Below are 17177 nucleotides of genomic sequence, written 5' to 3'. Positions count from 1 at the left end.
TTTTTAACACACTGAAGTCTGAACTTACTATTTAAATTGTATAATTTTTGAAGTATTCTCATTTTTAATGTTTTGATAGTAACATAATTAAATGGTATGTGTACAAACATACATTTCCATGTTTTTCTCTACATGACAGAGAAGACTTTATAAAGATTGCATAAAACAAGTGATACTGACACTTAACATAATGTTTAAGTTTAATGTTCCACAAATATGCTATGAATATTAAAAATATCTCACACAAGATGAACGTTTGTTGTTTTATGCAGGTTGTCTTTACCTGAAGTGTCTATATCAAATGAATCAAATATACAATCCACAACATTCAGTTATATTAAGGAGTCAAATTGGACTTCCTACATGTGTTTTGTCCAGCTGCTTGGACAGTAAAGGGTTTGCCTGGTGGCAGCAGAATGAATGGGAATGGTTAGAAATGATGGCATAGCTAGCTACTGTACGCTCATTGTTTTATGGCTGCCTTCCAAATCAAAGATAAAGTGAACACAAAGTGCAGCTCTCCCACCTCTACCCCAGGGGGAAAGCCTTGCAGAGCTCAGATAATTACTGCTGTTTACTTCATTTGGCCCCATGTTTCCACCTTGTTTTTCCAGCCATAAAAAACAACTTAACTTCAACTGTCTCTGTCAATAAAAAAGACTCAATAAATGTCTGTCAGTCAACTTTAATTCTCTGTGCATATGGATTCAACAACACAACAGTAAGCAATGTTAATGTTATCTCATCATAACTGGATTACTAGCACCAGGTTGCCATGGAAGCAAAAGTGGCGCTAGATGCAATGGCTGGGCAAACACACACTTGGCGTTTTACGAACTGTACGCAGAGTGGGAAACAATAAGAGGGAGAGTGATCATGCAGATCTAGTCTGCGAGCAATGACTATATATAAGGAAAGAGCCGGCGGGGTGCAAACACTGCCTCCTCCAGGATTCCTTCATCCCTCCTCCTCATCCCTCCAGCCCCTGCTGCTGGAAACATGAGAGAGGCACATAAAAGCATGCACCGCATCACAACAGAAGACTGCAATGAGCAAATCAAAGAGAAGGTGTGGATTGAATTGTGTTAATGGATTGGAGACAGTCAAAAAGCTTTACTGTGTGTGTGCATGCGTGCGTGCATGTGTGTGTGAGGGTGGGTGGTTTGACTTAATGGCAGCAAGGCTCCATATACGAATACAGCAGAAATAGATCATATTCACACGACAGCCATTTTGCTCGTCGTCGACGTCGAACTTGGGCTGGGAAACTCGAATTTTGGGATAATGTTATAAGTTGTATAAACATAGGGACAAATTATTATCATTTCACCACTTCCTGATTGATCTGTAACTGAAAAAATGGATACATATTTGAAAACCTATTGGCTACAGTAGCATTTAACCACTTTCTAGCTAACATTAGCGTTTGATTACATCCAGTGTGTTTCACTTTCAGGCTTTATTTTAGAATGAATTTACGCCTTACCTATCTTATCTTTTAACACTATCGGGCAGTGATGCTAGCTAGGAAGTGGTTGAATACTAACGCTAACTGCTGTCTTACAGAATAGGGATGGGTCATGATTGTCAAATTTTCAAGTAGTCATTCAGTTGTAAAAAATTCAGCAGTTCATGTGATTATGGTTTTGTCTTAAAAAATACTTTTTTTTCCTCTTTCTTTTTTGTTTGCATTATTACAGGCCTCAGTATTGCATTATTATTTCCTGTCTCCAGTAAAATTATCTTTGGATCTTCAAATAATGGTTGAATAGTGACCGGTGAATATGGATGAGCATTTTGGCTTGACATGCCTAATCCCTATTATGGAAGCTAATGGATTATCAAATATTTTGTTTTACCTTAAAATTATGTCCCTTCCGATTTTCACTATCCATCGTCTTTTTAGTTGCTGATCAATCAGGAAGCAGTAAACTGGTTTGTCAGATTCTCTATGTTTACATGACTTGAACACAGCATTTCGACATTTAAACTTCCCTCCCTGAAAGTGATGTCAAAGGAAAGTAGCCACCATGTGAAAATGGCCTATTGTAAACATAATGGTGTTGGTATGACTACTTGTAAACATTCAGAGTGTGTTGGGGCTTAACGGAGCAAATCTGGCCTCGTCAGACTGAACGGAAGCTGGTAGGGGGTTAGTCTGGACAGTCGAGGGTTTATCCCAGCTAGCTGAGTTAAGTCTGGGTCAGCTGAATATGGGCACGGCAGGAGGGGTCACAGTTTTACACAATATTTCAGAATAACCTTTTACATTAAAAGAGGTCGTTAAGTTTTACATGAGCAGTGTAGAGAACAACATTTAAAGCAGAAAACCCAACAAACCAACACTGGATGGATATTAACTCTCCATCCAGTTGGATTCTTCTTGAGGTAAACAAAATAAGTCTGTTTGAACTTAAGCCTTGAAATCTCATTTGCTTTAAACAATCTGCCAATGGGCTCAACTTGTTAAGATTTTACTAGAGTTAAGAAGGATTTTCCTGTATCCTGTTGCATTAATCTGCCTCATTTTGTCTTAGATATTAACATTAATTGCAAAACATTTCCTGAATCAAAGAAAACTGTGCCGAAACAAATGACTTTATCTCTGTAATGGCCTCTTTTTTGAGTCCTCAAGGCTGAATATGTGATGAAATTACTCGCTACCGTGAATGTTTTGCACTGTCAGGATTAATCTGGGCTGGGTGTGTTCGACGTGCTTGGATCGAGTCATGTCACTAACCAGTACAGGCTGGCAGGTAGATTTGTTAAGGCATCCATCGCTACAACATCTGTGTTACTTGTCACTGGGCTTGTAGTGCAGTTCAAACCTACAGTGTATTTAGTCAGTGAACAATTAGACCAATCAACTAAAAAGGGACTTTGCAAATTTCATACAACCACCTCCACCTCTTTTCTTACCTCTTTCCATCTTTTTCCCCAATCACCAAATTCCCTCTTAAACATATTCTTCCAGTAATAGACTATTGCGCCGGTGTGTGTGTGCGTGCATGTGCGGGTGTGTGTGATCTTCCAGTGCAGTAATCCCATCCTCTTTTCAACTAGTGTAATCCTGTAAATTTCCTCGAGGGAGGGAGGTTCCCACTGACACTTAATCTTATATAAACTAGCTCCTAATCCTGGTAATCTAATAACCTTTTTTATTGTTTGTGCTGCTGTGTGCAGGTTCTTTTGTATGCATCTTATTATGAAAAATATGTGATGGAAAATGGAAAGTCAGCAGAGGCCAATGGAGACCCCACCATTCATCTGGGTTATATGTATTTTAGTTAAACACAATTTCATGATTAAGTCCTTTAACCTTTTTTGTGCAACTCTCCCTGAACCTGTCTGGTTTAACATTAATCAAATTTCATATTTACCGTGTACACTTTGCCATTCGGAAGTCTCAAAAAGGTGAATGACCTTGCTCCATTTATTACTCCAGCACAATTAATTTAATTCCTGATTCAACGCACCCATAATCTTCATTTGGTGTTCCAATTGCTGTGCAGCATATCTACAAACAGTTCGAGCATAGCTGTGGGTATTATTATCAAAATAACAAGCAATGAACACGACTGGTGGAGGAAGTATTGGGCAATATGGGACAACAGCAGAGGTTCACTCATCATTTGCTGTTTATTTTTGGTCTCATTTTGCTCTTATGTAATACTTATTAAACGTATTAAATTAACTTATTAAATACTTATGGTATTTAATGTTTACCAGTGTTATCATTACAGTATGTTATAGCTTTTGATTGTTATATTATTCTTTCAATAAAAACCTAAAATTTTATGCCCCCAATGTTGTGTCAATTTTTCCCTGTGGTAACAAAAAGCTTTTGAATATCCATGTTTTTCAAGGTAACGAAGTATCAAAGGTATCGAAGTTAGAAATTCAAGTATCATGAAAATGCTATGATGAACCCCAATTCATCAAAGACACAACATTTTAGTGTGAAGTCAACAGAAATGTTTGGGACTGTCAAAATGACGTAAAAATCTTTATGTTCACTTGAAACAAACGCTCATCCCTGGTGTGCTTGACCTAATTTTTTCATGTTTAGTCAAGAAGACATGACTTTTGAGGTCACTGTACTAAAATTCATCAAACTACTAATTTGATTACAATCAAGTAATAACACATACTGAACATTGTGCACTTTTGTGAGCATATATATTGATAAATAAATGAACAAGAAATATTGTTGTAAAACTATTTCATAAATGTTGTCATGTTTGTATAAGATATAGTCCTTTTCTTGTTCAATGAAAAACATTATTAGAAAAAGCTTGGTTGATTTGCTATTTACATATAAAACTACAACCGTTTTTTGTGTTTTTTCCAACTGATTGTTTAGAAGTACACACATAAGTTAGTGAACATGAGTCCAAGCTATACAATTTTCAAAGTTGAGTAAATCCTCCATACTTTGTGTAACTGAAAACATTTGACTAGAAACGAAAACCTACATTTTTGGTACAATATCTTCGTCAATAAGGCTTAAATATCCAATGTTAAAGTGGTACATATTAATCTCCTTGACCAACATATAAATCACGGACTCAGCATGTGTCAGGTGCAGTATGTTGTGTGAGGTAATGTGTGATCTAAATAGAGTTCGGCCGGAGCAGATGGTCAAAGATTAAAGCCTAAAAGAAGAGAGCTGCTTCCCCTCCCCCCTGAGGAGTCAACCCACATGTTGCTTTAGTGAAGGACGCACACACTACACACACAACAATGTATCTGTGAGAGTGTCTAGTGTTTGACAGTGGATCCTGCTTTAAGTGGGATTTGGTGATAGTCACACTAAAGTTATTTGATAGGATTGGTCTGTCACAGAACATTTAATAGCTTTCAGAAACAGCCAGATAAAAGAGGGATACATCATCTAGCTGTCTGTTCTAATTGACTACCAGCGTATACAGTGTAAATTTCTGTTTTTGTTCTGTGTGTGGGTCTGCATGCGTGTAGGCACGAGTGTTTATTACATAACAGAACGAGGGACGACTCGCCTCCCCAAAGACGACATCTAACAACATTAAACGCAACACTTCAAAACGAGGAAATCATTCATGCTCCTTCCTCGTGTCTAACTTGTAAGCTTTTACGCTCTGAATTCCCACGGATCTCCGACAAGTTCAGAGCCGCAGATCACACGCTTTACAAAGCGTCTGGTGACACTTTCGACAATATGGTGGGAAACGGGAAAAGCCAGCGTGCCAGGCGATGAGAAGCAAAAAATCTTGCATCAGCTGTGACTCAGCACTTAGTCCACTTGTACAATCGCCATTCAAAAAAACTGATATAACTTGATTTGATTGACGTTATCTCAAGTAGAAAAAATACATTCTCTCCTTGATGAAAATGCAGACTACTACACACATCACTTTCCCAGGTAACATTCAACCTTACAATCGACAATATAATCCTCATCTTACTTGTTGCTCAGCTACAAAAAGCCTGACATTTCTTGTTAATCTGAAGCATAGTGACATTTCATTAACCTCCTGCTGTTGTTAATGTGACTAAACGCATCTCTCACTCTCCCTGGCGTGAATAAATGGACTTTTAACATATCTTAGGTGCATCTATACCTGAACTTGATGGGTTTTAGCATTTTTCTGAATACAACGCCATTATCCAAGACGCGTGTTAATGGAGGTGGAGGAAAGGTCACAACATGCTGTTCACTTGAGTGCTCTCGGTCTGTTTCCTCATTTAGTTGAGAAAGAAAAGAGGAGATTTTATTCCTCTGCAGCGCTGTCATTCAGCAGCTCCTGTGTCGGGCCTGTGCCGCAGACCTTAGGGGGGCGTCGCCATCAACCTCTGTGCTCCATCAAGACAAACCATTAAGAGGAGCAGGATGGGAGGCAGAGCAGCAATATTGAAGCATTTCAATAAGTGATGTGAGAGGCAATTATCCTGAAGAAGGCTGTAAAACGAGTGATTTATGTAAGCGCAAGTACAGTATGTTACCGAATGTTCTCTCGTCACAGGAAGGGATTCAAAAAAAAAGAATGATTATATACGTTATAAAGCCATATTTTGTGAAATTATGACAGCATGAAGGTGGATTCTGACACACAACAAATTCAAAACCAAACAATGAAATATGGCTGAAAACCATTTAAAAAACAAGACATTTTGGGAAGCTCTTTTCTATTTAGCTCCGTCATAGATTATTGCACCTTGATTGACAGGATCTCTCTGTGGCAGCCCTACTCTCCTATCATCTTGTGAGGCTTGTCATCAATGCATGAAGAATTCCTGACGGACAGATGAAAGAGGAAAATGTAGGGAGGGCTTGGGGATGTTCATGATATATGGTTGATATTTATTTCATGGAGGCGGAAGGTGGTGGGAATTTGAGGGGCACTGGGTGGGAAGACAGTTGTCTCTGGATCATCTCTGTATCATCTCAGGGGTTTTGGCTCTCTGATAATGAGCAAGGTGATTCTCCCAGTCCCTGAACTGCTCACACACTCAATGATACCACGGAGGGTTGGACCAGTACTGTATCAGTTTGCTAATATACTGTATCGTATCAGGCCTATAATTATGTGATGTTAGGAAAGTGTTATCCAGCTGCCAATAAGAGGTCCTCAATCTTAATTGTTTCTAGCATTTTGATCAGCTTTCCAGTAAGTTTATATGTGCTTCCGTACAAAGACAACATTTGTTATCATTGTTGGTTTTTTACACGACCGATACTTGAATTAAAAAAAATCTGATATCAGTATATAGGCCAGTATACAGAAAGTGTTTGCAATGATCCCTTAATTGGGGACATCAAACATAATTTACAGTTTAATGGTAATTGCCACAAGTCAAAAATGATATCAGTACAAATTACCCCAAACATATTTTTCTGCATCATAATCGCTAAAAAAAGTGTTTTCATATCGTTGTATATCTGAAAACATGCAGGCCAATACCGATACATCAACGATAGGCCATGGTGTGACTAACTGGCATAGATGTATTCTTTGCTCTGCCCCGAAAAATTAAGCCGTACATCATTAGCAACAAATGCTAAGGTTAGCCCAGTATTCTGTTCCCTGTCAGCTACAACAGCTACAGAACGACAGTTGTGGATGTAGGCTATGTGATTGGAAAGACATGCTAATGCACATTTGATTGGTATCATCGAAATGAGAAGAAACACATCCTTAAGGATCAGTTTATTTCCCAGTCTCCCAAACTCGCACTGAACCACAAATCCTAAACCAGGCTATGAACTGAACCATGACGTCTGTGCACCATTAAAATCCCTACTGTATTTACAAGATTACAATGGTCGTTATGCTGTTGAGATATTTACAGTGCAACCACAAAAGAGAATCGATTATAGCAAAACAATCATAAACCTGAAGTTTCTCTAACTGACAGGCCATTTAGCTGTATCTCTGTGCCCACACACTCTTCTCTGGAGCTTGTTATAAGACATTCTGCAAAATGCAGGAAACCATTCAGTGTTACTGAATCAGATGAAGCCAGCTGAAAGAAACTAAATTACGGCATTATGTCACAAAATAAAGCCTGAGAAGCACTAAACATCACACATTCACACATAAGATATCAAAGTGAAAGACACTGAGGGGGATTTTTTTTTTTCCTTTAACACAAGCACATAATACTGTAAATCATACCCACACACAAGCATACACTCCCACACACAGACTGAGTGATACATGGACAGTGTGCACACACACCAACACACACTGATGTGAGACACACATACTTGGAGGAGCGGAGAGGCAACGGTGAGCTGTGACTCACCCTTATGTTTTTCCTGGTTCAGCCCACACATGTTTTTCTATCAGCTCTCTATCTGCTCTGTCATGTACTGCTGGGTGAACAGAATGTGGCTCTATAGAAATAGTTACATCCTATGGACCGCCAAAAATAAATCCCCCATTCAAAACTCTAGTTGTGTCTTTTGTTTATTTATTTATTTGTTGCTTTCTTTGTGTTATATGCAGCAGAAATATGCTTCTCAAACAAGCCCAGTCTCAAGATTTTCAAGGAACTTCCTGTGTTTTGGAAGAGAGACTCCACCAACACCTCAAGCAATGGCAGCTCACCTGTTGTCATCTATGTCAGCCTGCAACTGGGGGTGTATCGATCCAATGATCATGGATCCTGATAAAAACACTCAAGATGCTGGTGAATTTCAATTATCAGGATAATATAGAATATCCTCACGAGTGACTTGAAAAGCTACATTTCTACATTGGTTTCCTGATTTATTAATCCTGCATCTTCCCAGTCATTCTATAATCCTAAGCCTGTAACCATGGCTGAAGGAACTGGATATGTGGAAATCAAAATCAAAATGTGTGGCCCATCTGTGAAGTAATATAAATATTTGTTCCTTAATAAAATGTATGGTAAATTAATTCTAGTATGTTTAAGTGGCATTTTAAGATTGTAAGAACAAATTTTGATGATTGTCGGGATAATATTGTGAATTGCAGTTTTTTGGCGGGGATAATCGTGACATAACATTTTCATATCGTCCACATATCAGCGATGCAAAGTGAAAACGTCGTCATCGTTAAGATTGAAATTCCTGTGGCATGTCTATGTCAAGTTTTTCATCCATGTGCATCGCTTTCCTTAACATTCAAACAATGCTAGCGCTAGGCAAGTAATGGCAAGCAGTCAAGAAAAAAACTATTTACTTAATTTGCTTAGACAATATTAGGCTGAAGAAAAGTGCAATGAAATTCAACTGTGATTTTCCGTAGGGAGATGCAGTGATTAAACTAACAATGAGTAAGAAAAAGATTCAATAATAAATCTAATTTATTAAGCTATGAGTAGAAGAAAAGTCATTAGGCTAATTCATGCCATCTAAAATGCCATAAGCTTACGCTAGTAATGGTGACTACAAAAAACAATTGTTTTATCCTTACTTTAATTGTTTTAACCTTACTTTAAGGCAAACTTTAATGCATTTAACTAGTTAAAATTACTTACAATTATTAATTTCTGTTTTTTTATGGCAAAAGGCAGTAAAAAAAGGTGGTGGCAACTTCTGTTTCCTCTTCTGTAATGGATTGTGTTAAACTGGCGTATGATATCGTCTCATATCGATCGCAGGAACCTGAACTGAATCTAATCAAAATCGTATTGTGGCAGACTTTGTGATATTGGCAAACTTTGTATTGTTGTCCAAAGATTTGATATAATATCTCTAGAAGCAACATTTTCAGGTTCTGAAGTGATCCATATGCCCTGGAATTTGCATTACACATAAAAAGGATTGTGGATTATTGCAGAACTGTTATTAGACTGTATTAGCTCAGTGGATCACCAACTTAAATATAAAGCCTGGAATAACTACAGAAAATAAGGCTTCAAGATATTAAATATTAAAAGCTATCTCACTTAAAAGTTACATTTCTTGCGAGTGTGCAGCAGCTTCATCACTAAAAAGATTCACTAATGGAGGTTCAGTGTGCTACAAGCAGCAGTGGTCCATCCTGAATTCAGCGCTGTCAGGAAGACAGATAGAGTCCGGGTGTTCGGACAGACTCTTGTGGGTTTCACTGATCTCAGCCTCCTCAAACTAAAAGGTCAGCTGGCTTGATCCCTAGTGTCCCTCAGGGCAAAAAAAAAATCAGAGTTTAAGAACAGAGACCCAACATGACAGTTAAAAAATGGGAATATCACTGTAGCAGGTAGAAATCTGTCACTGGACAAAGTGGATATCCTTTAGCTGCAGGTCAGCCGAGGTCAGCGTCTCCTGAAGCACGGCCAAGAATGGAAATGACTTGAGCTTTAACTTGGCCCGCTCCCTGGCAGGACTGGCAAGTGCACAACAACTGAGGTCAGCGTTCTGCAGTCCATAAGCATTTTAATGCTTAGCTAGGGTTACGACTTACACTTTCTATTTTCTTTAATGACGGAGCAATCAGTGAGCTTTCCTTTCTGTGGATGTAAGATGATTGTAAAGGCGCTAAAATCTGATTCTCGCAGGTAAAACATGAAATTTGAAACTATAAAAAGCACTTAAAGTCCATGCCCTTTCCACAAACTGAAGTATGGCAACTAAGATCGACTGATCTGTTTTTGTCAGGGCCGATGCCAATTATTAGGAAACAAGGACACCGATAACTAATATTTGGATCCAACATACAGTACATTTGCAGTTAAAATTCAAGTCTTAACATCAAAATTTAGAATAACTAGTGACAGAAAGTAACTAAGTACAATGTATTGCTCTTTTGCATTTGGAGAAGGAGAAGGAGACGACTATTGTCGCGCTCATGATGGGTTTGCAATTTGCAATACTTACACTATTTCTGCTACTTTACACGTCCACATCACAACATTTTGGAGGCAAATTGGTGCTTTTTACCTCACTGCATATATTTAATAACTTAAGTTCATAGTTACTTTACAGATTAAGATTATTCAGTAATGATTATTTTATTGTTAAATGCACAAAGAAAACACAATCTGGTAATCGAATCCATCCCTAATAGCCGCCCATGAGACAGATGGGCATGACATTTATTTCTTGAACCCATAATGGATCTGCATTACTACCTACAGCTGAACATACAACACAGAACACAGACCTCACTGCTGCAACCTGCTTTATCCTTTAAGTATTTTACTGTAGGTTAATTTGTTTTATGTTGAACAGGAAGACATTGTTCAATCAGACATTCAGTCACATGACCGAACCTGTATGTGAACATCTGCTCTCGAGAAAGACGAGTCTTCCAGCTAATGTTTCTCTTCTGTAAGCAACCCTGACCTGAAAGAAAACCTACAGGTGTCAATAACTGTTTATTGTCACACATTACCGCCATGTAGGTATCCTTGGCTCTGTGCCCTCAACTGTGAAGCTTAATAGAAGCAGCCAGCTAATGAACAACAGCCGAGCACTTTGTCAATGACATGCTGCTGTAGCTGTTTCTGGGCCTTGTGTTCAGCCTTGTTTGTTATTTCATCTCCTTACCCTTGAAAAGAAGAGAGGTCAACTTCACGTGCAGATATAAAGGCGCAAAACGGTTTTGAAGCGACATTCTATATTGCAAATAGAGCATATTTAATAAACAGCTTGTTTCGTTAAGTCATTTATTTGTCTTAAATAATTAAAATTGTGTCACATTTTTGTAGCTTGAGCCTTTAATTTATTTCTGTACTGGACATCTGCTTCTTTCCACCTCGCTCACCCCAATCTCAAAGTAAACACTACTGTGTGGAGATGGGGGATTTTCCCTCATGGGTTGCCATACTTTTTTTTTTTTTTAACACAGCTTCTCTGAAATTGTTAGAATATATTAAGCAGATATAGGTTACATAAGATATAGTGTTATAAGAGAGTAAAAAAATCCAATGTGGTCATCATTACTTGTGTCTTGTGAACTAAACTTGGTTGGCCAATATTATCGGCTGACATTGGCAGAAATATTTATTTAGGGTTCGGTATATATATTGTTCGGCATGTCCTGAACATAATGCAGAAAAGATACTTGGGATGATTTATAATTCCCAGTAAATTTTACTGTTTCTTTGCTCTAATGTAATTTATGGACAATAAAGTTTCTCGTTAAGGTGTTAAGTATCCTGCCTACATTACGTGAATATCTGTCTTTAAAGTGTTTGATAACCAAATTTGAAGGGTTATCGCAAAAATGTGTGCTTATGTAAATTTTCTGAGTACATTAGAATAACAGCCAATATATGGATATCAGATTTTTTTTCGCTAATTGCGATTGGTATTTTTATTACTCTTTTCAAACATTTTGGAGACCAAACAGGGCTCTAGGGTGAGACTATTTTGGTCGCACATGCACCAAAAAATCGAGTGCGACATTTTCATTAGTTGCACCGGTGCACCAGATGAGAAGCTCAGATTTAAAAAATTGAGAAAATGTTCTTGTTGCATGTGCTACTCTCATTATTATGATATGAAATGAAGAAAACCTTAATCTTTTCTTAGAAATTAAATTAAAATGTGTGGAAAAGTTAGTTGCACCAGTGCAACCAGTTTACAAAGTTAGCCTGGAGCCTTGTCAAACAATCAAACCATTACTAAAAGAAAACAATCAATAATGAAAATGATAGTTAGTTGCATCCCTCGTTGAGCTTTAGCGTATGCATAGGATCATCTTTTCACTGCTTCACAGGCATACTGACCATCAAGCTAATCTCCCACAAAACCTGGAGTACTTTCGCCTCGGCAGAGAGAAAGAAAGATTAGCAGCGAGCTGGCTGACATGCCCGTTGAGTGTGTTGGTGCTGCTGCTGCTGCCAAAGCTACCACCGAGTGTCTCTCTTCTTTCATAAAGAGCCTCTTCCTCATTCTCTGTCTCACACACACAAACACACACGCAGCATTACGTCAATCGTGACAAGTGAGAACTGTCTGTTTGTGTGTTTGTGTGCGTGTGTGTGTGCCCAGCTGACTAAGTATCTTTGTAGGAATCAGGATAAGATCGTCTCACTGACACACAAGGCTTATGTAAAGCTGACCTACAGTACCTGGCACCACACAAGTGTGAATCGGCCTGCTGCAGTGTTACCTAAGCTGGCACCTCTGCATGAACTGTTCACGCTGACAGCCAACTCTAATGAAGACAATGAAAGCAAGCAATTGACTGAATGTTTCCATTTTCTATGCATGAAATGTAGCTGTCATACTTCACAGCCTGACAGATTTTACCAACCTAAACCCATTCACCAGAATAGATGTTAGTAAGAATAGTTCTTACTATTTTTGAATCTCACACTTACAAATGTTTAAACGCAGTCTCGAGCTGTGGTCACTGGCTTGGCAGCCTTCTCGCCCGTACTGTAACTCCACCACCAGCCCTGGCCCTCCTGATATGACAGTCAGGATTATAAACAAGCAATGTGAACACTTTTTGTCAAACTGTACGTTGGCCTGTGACCCACACAGACGTAAATGTATCATTGGTTTTAGCAAAAATATTAGCCGCCAACATTTTATCCTGACGACTGGGCTGGATTTTACACATACCGTACATCTAACTGCTGTGAAAGGAATGCAGTGACACGGCAAAAAACAGTATTTCTGTGCAACAACAGTCCATTTGGGCAAGTGACACATGTGGTGAGACAACAAATCCCCAGTTTAACCTAATTATCCAAACAGTCTTATCAGGAGCTGAAAACGTGGTGAGGTGGGGGGATGTTCACCTTCTTTTTATTTAAACTGTCTTCCAATCAAACCCATCAATTCCCTGAAGACTTTTAAAAGCAACTACAGTAAACTTGTTTGAATACCAAATGTTCCCATTTCACATTAATACATTTTGTCTGAGGTGGATATCTAGAAACTGTCTGTGCCCTTATCTCTGTCTGCCTTTTCTAACTCCAGTGGGAGTCAGCCAGTCTCCCCTGCAGGTGGTCTAAAATGCTGCCACCAGGCTCCTGACTGGCAGTACACTTAATCCTCAGTGCTAGACTCCGTTCACTGGTTATCAGTCAAATAAACAATCGGTTGTCAAGTTCTGTTTAAACACCACTGACTTTTTAGGACTGTTTTTTCTTCCCAATTACTGTTACCAGTTGCCTCTTGCCAGTGACAACCCAGGGGAGATTTTCAGTATTGAGACTGTGCTGTTTTTGTTTAGCTTTTTGGCCATTTTAAGTGCTCTGTGTTGGATCTTAACGTGGGCTTAACTCCGGGCTTAATTATCCTATTTAAACCAAAACCCCAGGCTATGTTAGACACTCACCTTGTTCTTAATTTATTCACAGAGAAAGTCTCAAGCAAGTCCCAAGTCATTTTGTCTTGGGCAAGTCAAGTCACAGGTCGTGTTGCTGAGTCAAGTCAAGTGACAGAGAAGAAGAAGAAGAAGAAGAAGAAGAAGAAGAAGTGGACTAGAGAACCAGACACGTTGTCGCTGGTGTGGACGTTTTTCTACAGTTTCCCAAGAAGAACACAATTGTAATCTGAAATACATCTTCCACGAGGGTTCGGAGTCGGGGGGAAAAGTCTTTTTTAACACAACAAATGTAACCGGAGCTAAGGAATATTAAACCATCTATCTTTGTTCACTACATCTCAGCCTTTCTCATCCTCAGGTGTGCATAAACCACAGGTTATGAACTCCTTTTTAAAAATACATAAATGTGGAATTATCGGTATCGGCAATGAGAAACATATAATTATCGTTATCGACTGAAAAAAATCCTTACCGTGCATCCCTTAATCAAGATATTACTGACCAATTTATCTAACCTGTTTGAAAAATATGACAATAGAATGAAATTGTATTGTTATTACTGACGTTCAATAAAAAAATGTAATCACACAAAATGCAAATAACTTCATCAGAGCTTATTTAATCTTCTTTTCTTCTCAATTAAAATTATTGCGTCCCCATAAGTGAAATACTGACAGTTGCAAGTCATTAAAACAGTAGCTTCAGTTGACTCGAGTCCAAGTCACAATGACTCAAGTCTGCATCTCTTTGTACTGCACCTGCATTCATCCACACCCTTATTTTACAAGTCAAGTTCATTTGGCATCGCTACAACAGTAGGAGCGAAGAAAAGCCATGAAAAAGACTGTCTCTTCAGCGCTCATCTGATTCCTCGCTCTGATATCTGACTGACACCAGGCCTCCACCTGTATTGACGGCACAGACAGTGATTCATTAGCTCAGGTACAGACCCCCCACGCATCACCTTGACATCTGCACTTTCAGACGATGTCTCTGCACATGTTAAATACCTAATGAATATTCACTTATCTATCAAATGAGTTCTTTAAATCAGCTTGTAACGAGTAAGGAGAAAACAGGCACGTCATTCTGAAGACTAGGCAGCACATCTCATCTCAGAGGTCCACTTCCCCTCTTAGCCTTTACCCAAACACAAACACAATCTGTCAACTCGGCCTGCCTGCCTTTTCACTAAGACTTCGACAAAATCTATATCAAGTGTTCAGCGCTAAAACGGCATGCAAACACGATCGTACACAATCAAACAAAGGCTATTATAAACTGTAGACCACAGGGAAATTATGCAAGAAGATGAAGCAGAAGACACAGTACATTTCCATGTTGGTGTGTTGAGAATCTCCAGAATGTTTGCATAACCTCTGTCCTTCATCAGACTCAGAAGGAGAGAGAATCGTGTCAGTTTGCAGCTGAATGTCCTCCTGAGCTTTAACGATTACAGAGGCCACCAACCAAACCTATAGGGGGAATGGTAAAAACCGATTGACTACCAGCCTGGTCTTCCAGGAGTGTGAACCCGATCACTCCGAGCTGCTGCCTCATCTCGTATGCATCAGGCATTTAAATGTATCTGCACACACTGCTGGAGAGTGGGCACGACAGAGAGGAAATCAATAGCCAGCTCCTGTATGTAAATGAGACTGGACTGAGGCTGACAAGTGTTTGAGACATCTATCATGTTTTAGGCTCGCTATGTAATATCCAGTCAGTTTTAGGTGTTGCAGCCCAGACTGCTTTAGCTGCATTTGCAGATGAAGCAAAGGGTTGAATGGACAGATCAGATCTACAGCTTTCACACATGATTTTCAAATGAAACCAAATCAGCTGTAAATCGGCGATGACAAAGACAAACATGCACATATTGGGCTTTAATTTGGGTGATCAATCAGCAAAGGGCCAGCCAATATGACTCAGCACCTGTATTTGCACCCCTCTCTCTCTCTCTCTCCCTCTCCCAAGAGGCAGCTTAGCACAGATCATAAACCACTATTACATTTCTATAGGGGCGTTTTCTCAATGATTTTCTCACAGTGACCTCACCTTATAGCTCTCTATAATGTCTTGCAGGATTTACTACAGCACTGCCAGCGCAGCAAGCCAAGTTCCCCGCAGTGACCGCAATAGGTAGAGCATAACAATGCAGACACAATCCTTTCCAACAACACATTCAAGCATCTACTGGGACCGATGATATCCAATCAATCGATACGTCTTACCTATCTCTGAGATGTGCTTCCTTGATCTGTTGCTCAGCTGTGATTTCATGTCAGACTTAATTCCGCAGCACTGCTCACCTAACCTGGCCGGAGACAAGAGATGAGACAGCACAAGACTCATGAGAAGCCAGACCCAGATCTCCTGGAGACGAACAATGCGTCCTTTCTCCATCCACACAGAGAGGGGCACCTCATCATTTCAGCCTCAATGCCTGCTCAAATGCTCATTCGCTGTCGGGGTGGAAACACTCCCCTCCGGCCGCCGCTATCACCAAGCTTTTTTTTTTTTGTTGAGTCATTTGCCATTCACACACATTCGCTCGTACAATCACGCTGTTATAGAAATGAAGAAGTCATTTTAAAAAAAAAAAATGTTTTACCTGTTCGGTGCAGTGTCTCTCAGTGCAACTCCCGGTCTGTCGGACACACGGGCTCCGCAGCCTGCAATCACCGTAATGACGGGACTAGTCACGCCACACCGATGCGTTGCTACAGTGCTCGCGCAATTACGGTGGTGCGCTCCACAACGTTACATTGATTTAAATATGGAGAAAATTAAATGTCATCCCTCATAAATGTCTTCAATCTGATATTAGTTCTGTTATCCCGACTGTCCAGACTCTTTTATAGCGTGTTGGTCTGACATCTATTGCACGTCTTCCAGACTTTAAAACCAGATTTGCAAAAATGCTAACAGATTTCCAGGTTTTAGGTCCACAAATTACACCGCTTATGACAAATTTGTAATACTAGACTATGTAAATATAATTTGACTTGATTTGAAATTAACTGCAACATAAATGTATGTTAACTAGCTTACTGCTCATCCCAGCAGCTTAGCTACCGTTAGCTAAGTTAATAACTGTAGCCAAACTTCCACAAGATAAGTAAGTGAAACGAAATGATAAAAATGTGGTGACAGGTCCTATTTAACTCCTTCTTGGTTATTAAAAGTAACCTCGCTTTATAGTCATTTAAATTTTGACCATAAACTAGACTTTTTGTTGTTAGCTTGTGGTATTAAAGTTAGCATACAATTATTAGCTAGTATTTCCCTCCACAGCGCCCTCCCATTTCAAAAAACATTTTTTAACAAAGCTTATAGGATTCAAATGTATTGACAGATGTTACACAAAATGTTAGTTTTGTTTTTTCAGAAATAGACCATCTTAAAACTGCTGAAGATAAGCTAAAAGGTAATTTAGATGACGAGGGTCCTGGC

General features: G+C 39.2%; 1 protein-coding gene across 15 annotated transcripts in view; it reads right to left on the bottom strand.

The window, feature by feature from the left end:
• map2 (microtubule-associated protein 2) overlaps positions 1 to 17177 on the bottom strand; it is a 103807-nt gene that overhangs the window by 86479 nt on the left and 151 nt on the right. For 5 of the 15 annotated variants that reach the window (XM_084361891.1, XM_084361880.1, XM_084361879.1 and 2 more), the window contains exon 1: positions 15956 to 16133. The exons of 1 other annotated variant lie outside the window; for it this stretch is intronic. The gene's annotated coding sequence lies outside the window, so the exon portion shown is untranslated. Of the gene's footprint in view, positions 1 to 15053; positions 15073 to 15955; positions 16135 to 16335; positions 16425 to 17177 lie in introns of those variants that run through there. 9 more of the 15 variants (XM_084361878.1, XM_084361892.1, XM_084361893.1 and 6 more) reach the window with 6 other exon arrangements.

This window comes from Pagrus pagrus (genome assembly GCF_965226575.1).
Source record: "Pagrus pagrus genome assembly, chromosome: 9".
Taxonomy (NCBI): domain Eukaryota; kingdom Metazoa; phylum Chordata; class Actinopteri; order Spariformes; family Sparidae; genus Pagrus; species Pagrus pagrus.
Note: the sequence above shows the minus strand (reverse complement) of the source record. Positions and strands in the feature narration are given on the sequence as shown.